Source organism: Camelus ferus, chromosome 8 (assembly GCF_009834535.1).
Source record: "Camelus ferus isolate YT-003-E chromosome 8, BCGSAC_Cfer_1.0, whole genome shotgun sequence".
Classification (NCBI taxonomy): Eukaryota; Metazoa; Chordata; class Mammalia; order Artiodactyla; family Camelidae; genus Camelus; species Camelus ferus.
The window spans coordinates 47,757,437-47,769,542 of record NC_045703.1 but is presented as its reverse complement, the minus strand read 5'-3'; the positions used below and the strand labels follow the sequence as shown (position 1 = coordinate 47,769,542).

The window sequence follows — 12,106 nt, the reverse complement described above, 5'->3', positions numbered from 1 at the left end:
TTCTGCAGACCAGAAATGATACTGATCACACCTATGCATTAGCCTTCTCCAAAGTCACATCTTCCCAAGATTTCTGACATTGTTCATAAAGCTTTTGATGTCCATTGGAAATGTTAAGGCCATTATTTTGTCAGCCATAAAAATGTGGTGAAAATTTTAATTCACAGAACCTACTAATTTTTAAAGAGGAATCTCAGAATTAAAAATCTGAAATTTCAACTTCAAAATAACAATGAGGAGGAATGTATTAATCAATTTTTGTTGTTTCCGGAGAAAAAAGAGTTTAATTATACAAACTAATCAAACAGCATTATGAAAACAACTTTAGAATTTTGTTTGATTTTATCACATAAAGTAACCAGTAAAAAGATTCCTACAAAGTCCATGTATTTTTTTAATTTGCCGTGAACCAACATATATCACAATTTTTAAGGGCTTCCTTCCAGTTACCACATACTTCACTGTTATAAACATACTGCTTTTACTGCACTTTGCACAAGATACATATGCTGATAAACTGACATAAGAAGAATTGAAACCCATCAAACCAGATTTTTAGAGGGTGAAAATACTTAAGAGATATTTCTTTATCTTCTTGGGAAAAATATGAGGGCTTCTGAATGCCACAGAATATGACAAAATCTGGGCCATTTCAAAAATCATCAGCCAAACATACAAGTTTTAATTATCCTGCTTGGTTTATTTTAAGGACTTAGATCCAAAATAAAGATATTTACACAAAATTTCAGTCTAAAACTGAAGTTTTGGATTTTTGTTATTTATACTAGCAGAGAGCAGATTTTTTTTTAATGGGATTTGAAAATTAAGTTAGAAGATGTGACATAATCTTCCTATAAAGGAAGGTGTTGTTTCAGTAATGTTTCAAAAAGCAAACAAAACAAAACTCATTGTAGTTAACTGAGGGGGCAATTTATAATTACAAAGCAATAGATTGTACTGTCCTATCTTTTACATACTCTATTCTTTGACTAATCAGCAACATAACTGATAGAATCACAGCATCTCAGAGGTGGGATGTATTTCACAAGGCACCTTCTAGATATCTAAGTTCTATCCGATGTATGAATTCCTTCAGCCTCTAACAAGGAGATTATCTCGACTTGAGTGTCTCTACCAGTGCCCTGCTCACAACTTGACAAGGCAGCCTGCTTCATTTTCAGTCAGCTGATAGGTTTAGAAAATCCCCATACAGGCCCTTTCTAAATTACTTGGGATTTTCCACTCTTTTCCCTTTTTTTCTCCTTCCCTTCCATTCACTGGATAAGTTCCCAACTCTGGCCAAGCTGATCCACCTCCCTTGGACACAGGGAGGACATAGCTCTTGTTCATTCCTTTGCATTCTGGGCTCCTCTGCCACTTCTCCTTTAGAGTCGATCCCCAACACGCCCTTCAGAATTCTCTAATGTCACCATTCATTTCCACAAATAATCCTTATTAACCATGAAGTGGTTGTACCATGCGGATTTACATGGAGGTATATACTCTGCAACAATGGCAGATCTCAAGCAAATAACACACAGATAATTTGTGGGGAAATACTAAACCTTTTGAGAAATACCAAGTATTTAATTCTATCAGTATGAACTGGAAACAGTTTTACAGGAAGACATTATGACTACATACTCAGTGTAAAATCAGCCCTGAGCATACATGGGTCTCATAAAATTAATTAACAACTCAACTAAGACTGGATGTTTCTGAGATTTTTCTATTACTTGAAGTTTGTAATTTATTTTTTCATAGTAGACAGGCTAAGATTTCCCAAAACTTTAAAAAATAATTTTTTCTGTGAATTGGGGAAAAAATTATCATTTGACTTCAAATTGCCCTCCTAGAATTTCAGCTCTTTGATGAGGAGCTACACTATTTTTTTATATTCCTCTTTAGTATCTGTATTTTGTAGTAGTTACTCAACAGGTGTGGGCTTTAGACTGGGAATGCACTTGGTAGTAAATAACACTCAGGGTAGACACTATCTACATTGGGAAAATAGACATGGGAAAAATAAACACAAAAAAGTTTTAAAACTTTGAAGTTTGGATGTTATAAAAACAAACCCAATAATCAAATCACAATACAAGAACATTAATTGTCACCACTCTAAAAACTAGGAGAGGTTGCTGTTTAAAGTATTTTTTTTTTACGATTTAGACAGATAAATGAAAGGTACTTCAAAAATGACAGGCTAGAGAAATTTCCTTACACCTGAGTGGCCCTCTATTTGTTGAACTGAATTAAATCTCTAAATTTTTGAAAATGCTATCAGATGAGGCTTTTGCATAAACATCCAGTACCATTTTCATAAGCCAAATGTTTACCTGCAATGATCCAGTGTCTTCTGCAAACATGTGGATTTATCAAAATAATCCATCTTCAAGATCTGAAAATTCATCAATATTGGGTCTTGAAGGACAACTCTTTATATACACATCTGGTATTCCTTGCCTAGTTCTCTATCGATACAAAATACTGAACTGACTTTCATAAGTTGCTACATTTTAAAAATAGTTATCAGTAGAGGAAAACTAGAGGCTAATTTTAAATAATGACATACAGATTTTATTTCTCTATACATTTCATTTCTCCCTAAAAACAGACTATTTAAATCAGGTATTTTATCTCTTTAGAGAATACTCATGTGTTCTCATTTATTGAGCATTTAATCTGTGTTAAAAGATTACTACCTATTTTTATCTAAATAAAACCCTAAAATCATCCTAATGAAATAGGTAAATTTATGCCACAATTAAGGATAAGGATAGTTAAACAAAGGTGATTTAATTAATTTGCCAACAGTCATATAACTAGTAAATGGTGGAAAAGGAATTAAAATCCATGTCGATGCGACTCCATATAATAACATTTTAAATTTTTTAATAACATTTTGTAAGTGTTATTAGTCTTACATGTATTATATCATTAAATTTTTAAATAATCAACCTTAAGAAATTATGTACTCTTAATAGCACTAGTTTAGTAGGGATGAGAAAACTAGGCACAAAGAGGTGAAATAATCTTCCCACTACTGACACGTAGAACTGGGCTGTCGTACCAAGCAGTCTGACCCCCTGGGATTGCTCTTCACCTCTCCTCTACCATCGCCTTCTCAAAGCCTCTCTCTGATCTACCCTTCATCCCAAAGGGTTGCACTGATTGTGGAAATGACCCTGACCTTTATGAAAAGTCTACCAGCTTAACTCATGTGGAAGTGACACTAAGCAGTCTGCAGCCTCTAGGAATTTTTTCCACTTCACACTTTCCTTTCAATCTACCCACCCTGTCATCTGGACGATTGCAGTGGCTTCCTACCTGGTCTTAAAGCATCTAGTTGTTCCTCTCTCCAGTCCATATACACATGAAACAGTCTCTATAGACTGATTTCTCAGAAAAGAACTACTATTACTCAGTATCATTTCTAGATTTTTTGATATAAAAGATAAAGAATCACTAGTCTCTTGTACATGTCCATTTACTGAATTGTATCAAGAATTCTGACTCTAGAATTGTAAAAGACAGTTTAGAAGCAGAAAACCTCCTGGTGCATTTTTATCACTGAGGTAAACCAATACTTTCAGCCTTGTTTTTTCAATCTACTGTGAATCTCAATTGCTCTCTATGTATCATGACCAATATGGGATCCCACTGACCTTTTCTCTGGTTTTTTCCCCTCTGGTTTTAATTTATTTTCAATATCTTTGAGCACTAATTTTAAGGTTCTTTGAAAAATAGCTCTTAAAATCAACATTAGGGTAAGTTTTATTTGTATTTAACAATAACTGTAAAGTGTAGGGATTTGAACAAAAGATCAAATTACATATCACTACATTGAAAAGAACATAATCTCTATTCTGACATAACTCACACTGGGCTAAAGGTGAGGCATGAGTCTTCGACAAAGGGTGCCCTTGAGAGGTTAAGAGAAACAGGGAGGATGGGACCCAACAAGAAGCCCGAAGCGGCTTGGTTCTGGCAGGCATGCAGAACCCCAAAAGGCCAAGTGACGGCCCGGGCAGAGCCACAGGAGACCATGATGCCATCAGTATTTAAAGAACAAAGGGAGTCAGCTAGCTGCCCATTAGGCAGCACTTCAGCTACGGTGGAGGAATGAGGGAGACAGTCCAGAGCTCTGGAGAAGAGGGAACCAATCCTGGCCAGTCAAGCTCAAGCAGACAAGATCCCAATCCCAACCGAGCAGCAGAGCCCCGTGAATGCAAGGGAAGAGGGGGATCTGGTTCTGCAACCCCACAGCCCTACCCAGTGTCGACCCCTCTCCCAAACACCACTCATAGCAGCAGAACTCATCCCATACCTGCCAGCTTCAGGGGCTGAGGTCCCTCAGCACACGTCAAGCTCTAGTCAAGATTGGCCCCGGAATCTGGGCTGCTCCCGGCATCACTGACTGCACATGTGAGGGAACAGGAAGGAAGGCAGAGGTTGCACATGTCTTCTCAAATTTGAACTCACAAAGAGGTGTGGAAGTTCCCTCAAGGCCTTCCTAGGAAAGGGTCTATAAAGCGTAAGAGGCAAAGAGGCAGACCACCAAACAGGTACCTGAAGATGCTGCATTACAACAGAGCTAACTATAAGGCAGGTGGGTGATGATAGAGAAGGTTCAACTCATCACGTGTGAAGTTAATGGCTGCTGGAGGGAAGGGAGTCAGGGGCGGGTTCGAGGTCGGTGAACATACTGCCTGTTTTTCTACAGCTGAGCCAACAGAAAGAGAACAGCCACACCCTTTACCATTGCCAATGACTACTTTCTCCTGCAGTGGAGGACTGAGTCAACTGCAACCAGGATGATGTGGCCACAAAGCCTAAAACATTTACCATCTGGCTCTTTACAGAAAAAGTCTGCTGACCTCTGCCTGAGAGAAATACCAGTCTTTCTAGGTGCAAATTTATACATGCAGATAAATGCAAAGAATGAAAATTTAGAATTGTAAGATTTGAATGAACAGATCATAAAAAATCATAAAGTCAACTTTTACAGCTAACCCACACTGATAAGACGGATCACACAGATGTGGATAGAAACAACAGTTATTCTGAGCATGAAAAAATGGTCCACACCAATAAGGTATGCTATCTCAGTTCTGTCTGTTTTTTCCCCACTTCATCAACAATTACCTTCCATAAGATTGTATGGATTCTTTCTTCTTGGGATCACAACCATCTCCCTGTACAACTCCCACTTCTACCTGCTTATATGCACATGCTGCATTCACCCATTCTGCTCATTTTTATGAAATCAATTCCCTCTTGCCACAATGGACACTTTACCTGGTGAGCTAATGTGGCCTGCTAGAATTGTGTCAGCAAGCTTTCAGAGATTAGACTGCCTCCGTCAAAATAATTATTGGCGGGGAGGGTAGAGCTCAAGTGGTAAAGCACATGCTTAGCATACACAAGGTTCTGGGTTCGATCCACAGTACCTCCTCTAAAAATAAATAAGTAAACCTAATTGTCTCCCCCCACAAAATAAATAAAATTTTTAAAAATTTTTAATTATTAAAGTATGCTCTGTAAGTTTCCAGGAAAAAAGTTGCAAAACTTAAAAGATTTTTTAATTTGATTTTTTTTGAAACATTGGCTTGTTTTCTAATAAAAGAATTTTTTGTGCTTTTTTTTAAATTGAAGTATAGTCAGTTTACAATGCTGTGTCAATTCCCAGTGTAGAAAGAATCTTCTTTTAATTTATTATTATTAAAATCCTTATTCAAGAAGTTTCATGCAATCTTTCATTCCAGAAGTATTTACCCAAAACTTACTATGTGCCCTGAAATATGCTGGGATCCAGCTTGGACCAGAAAAAAAACCTGGCATTGGTGTTCTATTTTTTTCCCTTTCACAGGAAACTCCTATTTTCCCAACACTTCACATACACAGTGGAAGGATTTTGTACATTTATTTCACATAAAAAGAAAAAATAATTCATGAAACCAAAATAGTAACTGCCACTGCATGAAACACTTCTAAAGTAATTGAATACTTGAAGAGTTAGTGAATCAAGAATTGACACTTCTCTCACCAAAAAAGGAAAAAATTTTTTAAAACCCCAGAATTTTAAAATCTTCAAAGATTTCAAATTTCTTATGTTTTCTTCAAAATTATAGAAGTTGAAATGTTACTGTAAACAAAACTAACTACAGACATTGCTTAAAATTATTTGGGGGGTAGAATACAGTATAAATTTCCTGTCATGTGAAGAGATGCACTGTATAACAAATAATACACTTCTCCAAATTTAAGAATTTTAACTATGTTTCTAATATGAAGCTACAAAAAACTCTGATAGCAATGGAGAGGTTATATGAATTATACATGAACTGGTATCCAATTTTCAAGTTGTCTTTGAAAACTGGAGGAGTTGATTTTCAAAATTATAAAAACAAATCAATAATATCTGAACTTGCTCAGATGGAGGTGGAAATTTCTTTAAAAATTAATGGATGAGCTTTAACCCAAAAGAGTCCTTCTATTATCTGAGAAATAACAAGTGGCCATCCAGATATATCCAGATACTACATCAAGGAGCTTCCTGCAGATCAATATTAAGAACCTGTGTTTGTACCACCTCTTCCTGATGTGTGCCTTATAACTTGAGGGGAGACTAGCAAGCATTTTTAAAGTGATAATATTATTATTTTTGTCTATGGAAAACAAGGCTTTGAAAGTACTGGCCCCTGATACATTCACTCCTATTCCTTGTCCCCCTTGTTCTCCTACTTCCTCTCTCTCTCTCTCTCTCACACACACACACACAGAGGCACGTGCACGTGCACATAATACTTCTTGCTTCCACTCAGAACCACATTATCAACTACTAAGTTATTACATATGCACAAAACGCATATTAACACTGTGCCATTTGGGAATGCTAATAATTCCAATTTTAGTTAAGAAATGAAAGCACTGTCTTTGGATTTTATCACTGATCCTATTAACAGAAATTTATATAATTTTTCAGTCTCTAGTTCAGATGAAATTGTCAACACACTGCATCTTATTTAAAAAAAAAAAAAAAAAAAAGGAAAGACCGAGTAGCAGGACCTTTCACTTTTGTTGAAATGCAAACTTAGAAACCAAGGCAACATTCTGAAGCTCAGAGTCTCAGAGCTCTCCTCGGAGCCACTTTAATTCTTAATGTCTTAATTACTTGCACTTATTAAATAATTGAAACTCTCCAGCAAACAAAAGATGAGATGGCTATCCTACCTGACCAACATGATGGCAGCATGAGCTTATTCTAAAAAGAAAAAAACAAGAATTATGGTGGCTTGGGGAAGATGTGCCAATGAGCAGAAAAATGTAAAGTCTGTATTTATCATGGGGTTTTGATTCACACACACACACATTTTGTATTGACATATAGATATAGATATAGGGAATGAAAATGCATTTTGCCTTGATGGATAATAATTATATTTAGAAACAATCACTAGACTCATAGGCCCTCAAAGACAGCAGATTAATTAGAGATCAATCTGTCATATTTCATCAGTTAGCAGCAGGCGTGTGCAGTACACGTACAAATTTCTATAAGGCATAGAATGTCTAAAATGTGTTTGTAAAATATGATCATCTTATGCTATTCATTTTAATTAAAGTTCTGTATACTGGTTCATTCAGTATTTATTCAGTATTTGCAAGGCATACTGCTTCTGAATTTCTTTTATATATGTCCATGCACAAGATTCATTGGCAATAGTATGCTATATAGCCAAGACATAGTCACACCATATAATATGCATCATATAAAAGTGAGTGCAACTTTGTCTCAGAATCAGCTCCTGCTACTGACATTCCTGGGTATCTTCCTTCAGAAATTAGCCTTGACTAACAGGAGATGCAATATTACAAATATTCTAAAGAGGGAATTTTTAGCATCTGCTAAATAAATTAATGAATAAAATTAGTTTCATGTTTACTCGTTAACCACTCTTCCTTCTCAACAGCCTTGTACTCCAAATTTTCAAAGTCTTCTGGACTTTACAATTATATACTAGTCATGTGTTTCTTGCAGGAAAAGCCATCTTGTAATTCTGGGTGGAAAGACTGTCTATGATACTGAGTCACAAATATATACATATGTAAAAAATTAAAGGAGAATAGTCTCTTATAGCACAATGATTAGACAACTTTATTTTCCTGGTTACCTAGTTTACTTACTGTCCTATATTACTAACTAGAAATGCCTTTTCCTACTCACAAAAGTGTCTCCATTTAAATAATAAATGATACAACCACTCAGTCTAAATAACCAAGGCCTACTCCTACTTTTTGTCAGTGATAATCACCCAAGGCTAGTCTCAACTTCCAATCAAGATGCTTCCATACACTTAATCACTGACATACCTCCTTTGGCTCAAAAACATAACAATGGTAAATACAGTGAGAAAATATAAAGTCATAAAGCTATACTGAAGTTTGTTTTTTTTTTTTTAATATGACAAATATCTTTAAGCAAAAAATGGAAAAGTGGTAAGGGAGGCAGAAGCCATGAGCCTACAGGCTTCTGTCTAGAAGCAGGTGGGAATTAGGTTCCTGAGCATCACAAGATCAGGGACCACATCCAGGTTCACTAATTGAAACTATGAGGTTCGACTGCCTCCCTCACACCCGATTTCATCTCATTGTGGAAGGATGTTGAGGGGGAAAAAAAACTTTTGCAAACAGCAACTCACAGAACTTTTCAAAAAGCAGAACATGTAAATACTACAAATTAAAAATACTGAAAAGGAAATTTAAAATTTTTGTTGAAATAAACAGATATTGCAGAGCAATGGGAGGATCCACCATATATCTGACAGGAGTTGCAGAAAAGAGGTTATAAATATCTTTTACAGATAAAGATAAATAAGTTATAAATAAGATAAAGATTATAGATTAAAAATATTTGGAGATATAAAAGTTAAGAATTTTCAAAAAGTTACATAATTTCTCAAATCAATAATTTACTTTGAATATAATACAGGATAAACAAAGTTAAGTCTATACCTAGATATAACATAATAAAACTGCAAACAAGATTAGTAAGTATCGAAAGTCACTGGAGATAAAAAGAAAGGGCAGATTACTAACAAAGGAGCAATCATTAGAATAACAGGAGTTCCTTATCAGCAACTATAGATGTCATTCATTTATTTAAAAAAAAATTTTTTTTACTGTACTCCAGGCAGAAGATAATATGATAACATCTTTAAAGTGCTAAGGAGAAAATAAATGTTAATTTAGAATTTTATACCCAACTAAATTATTGTTCAAAAATGAAATTTTTTTAAAAGCCACCCTTAGATCGTCACTGAATCAATTACTTAAGGATGTACATTAGTACTTAGAAAAACAGCCAGTAAGGATGCAACAGACTAAAAGAGAAACCTATACTGTAAATTTAATTAACTGTTTACTGTAAAATAATAACTAATTATAATCCACTACAAAAAAATTAATACTGAAATTTGAGTCAAAATTAACCGAGAATTATCCACATGCCAAGGTATGCTCAGGAAGAGGAAATTAATACAGATTAACGTCAGACTTTAAAACGTACAATAATTTAAGTATATTTAAAAAGTAAAAGAATCCCTAAAGGAGTATAACTGCAACGTATAGCTTTCAAATAAGCAGAGAAAAATAAAACAAAATACAGAAAGCTTTAACAATCCAGTAGAGAGCAGGCAGGGGTAAAAGGGAGTGAAAAGAAAAGAATGGTGATAGGAAACTCAAAGAAAGATAATATAAATAAGTATAAATATACCTGCAAATACAATATATGGAAACAATAAACTTCCTAATTCAAAGACAGGAATTATTAGAGCTATCTAAAACTAGAGAAATCAAGCATATTCTGCTCGAGACACCCCTAAAACAAAACCATACAAAACAACTGTTTTAGAAATGAGAACATGGGGATGGAAAGAGGAACACTGAACAAATACCAACTGAAAAGAAAACTGTTACAGTAATGTCGATGTGAAAAAATAAATTTTAAGTCAAAAAAAAAATTAACAGGGATAAAAAAGGACAATGTCCAGTGAAAAAGGGAAAAATCTATCAAGAAGATAGAGTAATTATGAACTTGTATGCACACACGGCATCAGCTCAAAATACACAAAGTAAAAACTGAGTCACAAAGTAAAAAAGAAAAATAACAGATGCAGAAACTTAAAGGGAGAATTTTATTCATCTAGCTTCATGGCAATTGAGTGTATCTAAGTTCTGACTGCTACATCTAAGTACAGAAGCCCCATTCTCTACTTGTCTCTAGATCTGAAATTCTTCACCATTTGAAAGATATTACCATCTGGATATCCTCAACGAGTTAAGAAAATCCCTGAGAATAAAAAAAACCCCACCCAAGAGCTGTGAAGAGAGGCTTCCTGGGGTCTAAAATCTGGCAGGAGAGGCAGAAGACAGGGAGAGTGGACAGGGTTTCATTATGCACTGGACTCCCTCAGAAGAGTGCAGACTAGATGGCATAGCCTTAGAGCTGCTTGCAGCAAGTATGGTAAGAGAAAACGCTTTAGATGTGGCCTCCTGTAATAGACTCATGCTTGGACACAACTCCACAGATTCATACGGACTTTAGAAAAATGATATTTTATGCTCAGATGATCACATTAATACAGTGTTGACTGCATTAGAAAAAAACAAAACAAAACTGAATGGTGCCAAAGCAAGTGAAAGAAGAAAGCAGAAAGTGCAGTCCAGGACTTCCAGGGAAACCCCAAATGAGAAACACTCAGACAAAATGAGAGCTCAGTAACAGGTAAAAGTAAGCACAAATGACATCTGTAAGCGGAATCCACAGTGGTGCAGTGGTATAGGATGTGTTCAAGTCTGCTGGGCGTTTAAAAGGGCAGTTAAAGCTGCGTAAGTAGCTAAATTAGTTCAGGAGACTCTGGATGGTGAAAATAACATTTACTTTTGAACTGGAACATATGAACAGCAGAATAAAAAGAGCACCCGGAAACAGAATAAACCAAGTGCAAGTTCTATCAGATAAGAAGGACAGAGAAGGCATGAAGACGAACACACCGCCGCCACAGGAACTAGGATGTGAAAATAACTAGGACAAGCGGAGGCAAGCCGTTAGGTGTTGCTCACCTCCACAGACAAACCACAGTTTTCTCTAAGTTTATTCACTGCCAGAAAAATCTTTACATCAGATTCTAAACAATCACCAAAGCACACTCAGCTCTAAAATTCTGTTTCTAAATTTGTGACAATTCTACTCAAATCTTCCCCATTAGTTCTATGTTCAGTGGAACCAGCAAATAATAACCAGTCGCACCCACAGAAGGTTCCAACACTTAGCACAAACCAAACTTAAAATTTTCACAAAGCGTCATGCTTCAGAAAAAGCAATTCTAATTGAACAACCACAGGCTAAGAAACAAAGCACTAGGAGGACATCATCGCCCTGAACTGTAGATCGACAAATACAAGTTAATTTCCACAAAAGTATATAATTATTTTTGAAACTGCAAGAAAAAGAGCAAGCGTCATTACAAGATAAATTGTGTGGTCACATTTGTATAAGAGATAAATGATACATGGATGGATGGATAGATGATTAAGGGTGAGGCAGAATGGTTATATAAAAATTCAGATGGATACACACCAAACTATTTGTAGATACCAACCTAGGGACTAGGAGTGACAAAATGAGGAGAAGATATCATTCTCTTTTATCTCATATACTTAAGAACAGTTTGACTCCAGATCACTGAATATGTATTATTTATAATTATTTTTGTTTACTAATCTAAGCACATTTATCCCAAATAGTGGTATAAAAATAATAAACACAAACTTAGAAATCTGTTAAATTAGGATAATTCCAACATAAAACCAGAAATACACCATTATTATTAATACATATACAAATTGTTAATAATAAAATCATATAATTACTTTGATCCCCAAGCTTTCCCAGCACTGATGACTGGATATGTTCCACTGAAGTTGAGATTCTCTGGAGGGTCATGAAGATCTGTAGACACTTGTTATTTGGTAGTTATTGGCTATTAAAACTATTAAAATGAGTTATCTATGAGTATTTCTATTTCTTAAGGTCCCAGAG

At 35.3% G+C, this 12,106-nt stretch overlaps 1 protein-coding gene across 10 annotated transcripts in view; it reads right to left on the bottom strand.

Moving 5' to 3' along the window:
* Window positions 1-12,106, bottom strand: part of EYA4 (EYA transcriptional coactivator and phosphatase 4) — a 282,139-nt gene that overhangs the window by 160,045 nt on the left and 109,988 nt on the right. The window lies entirely within an intron of this gene.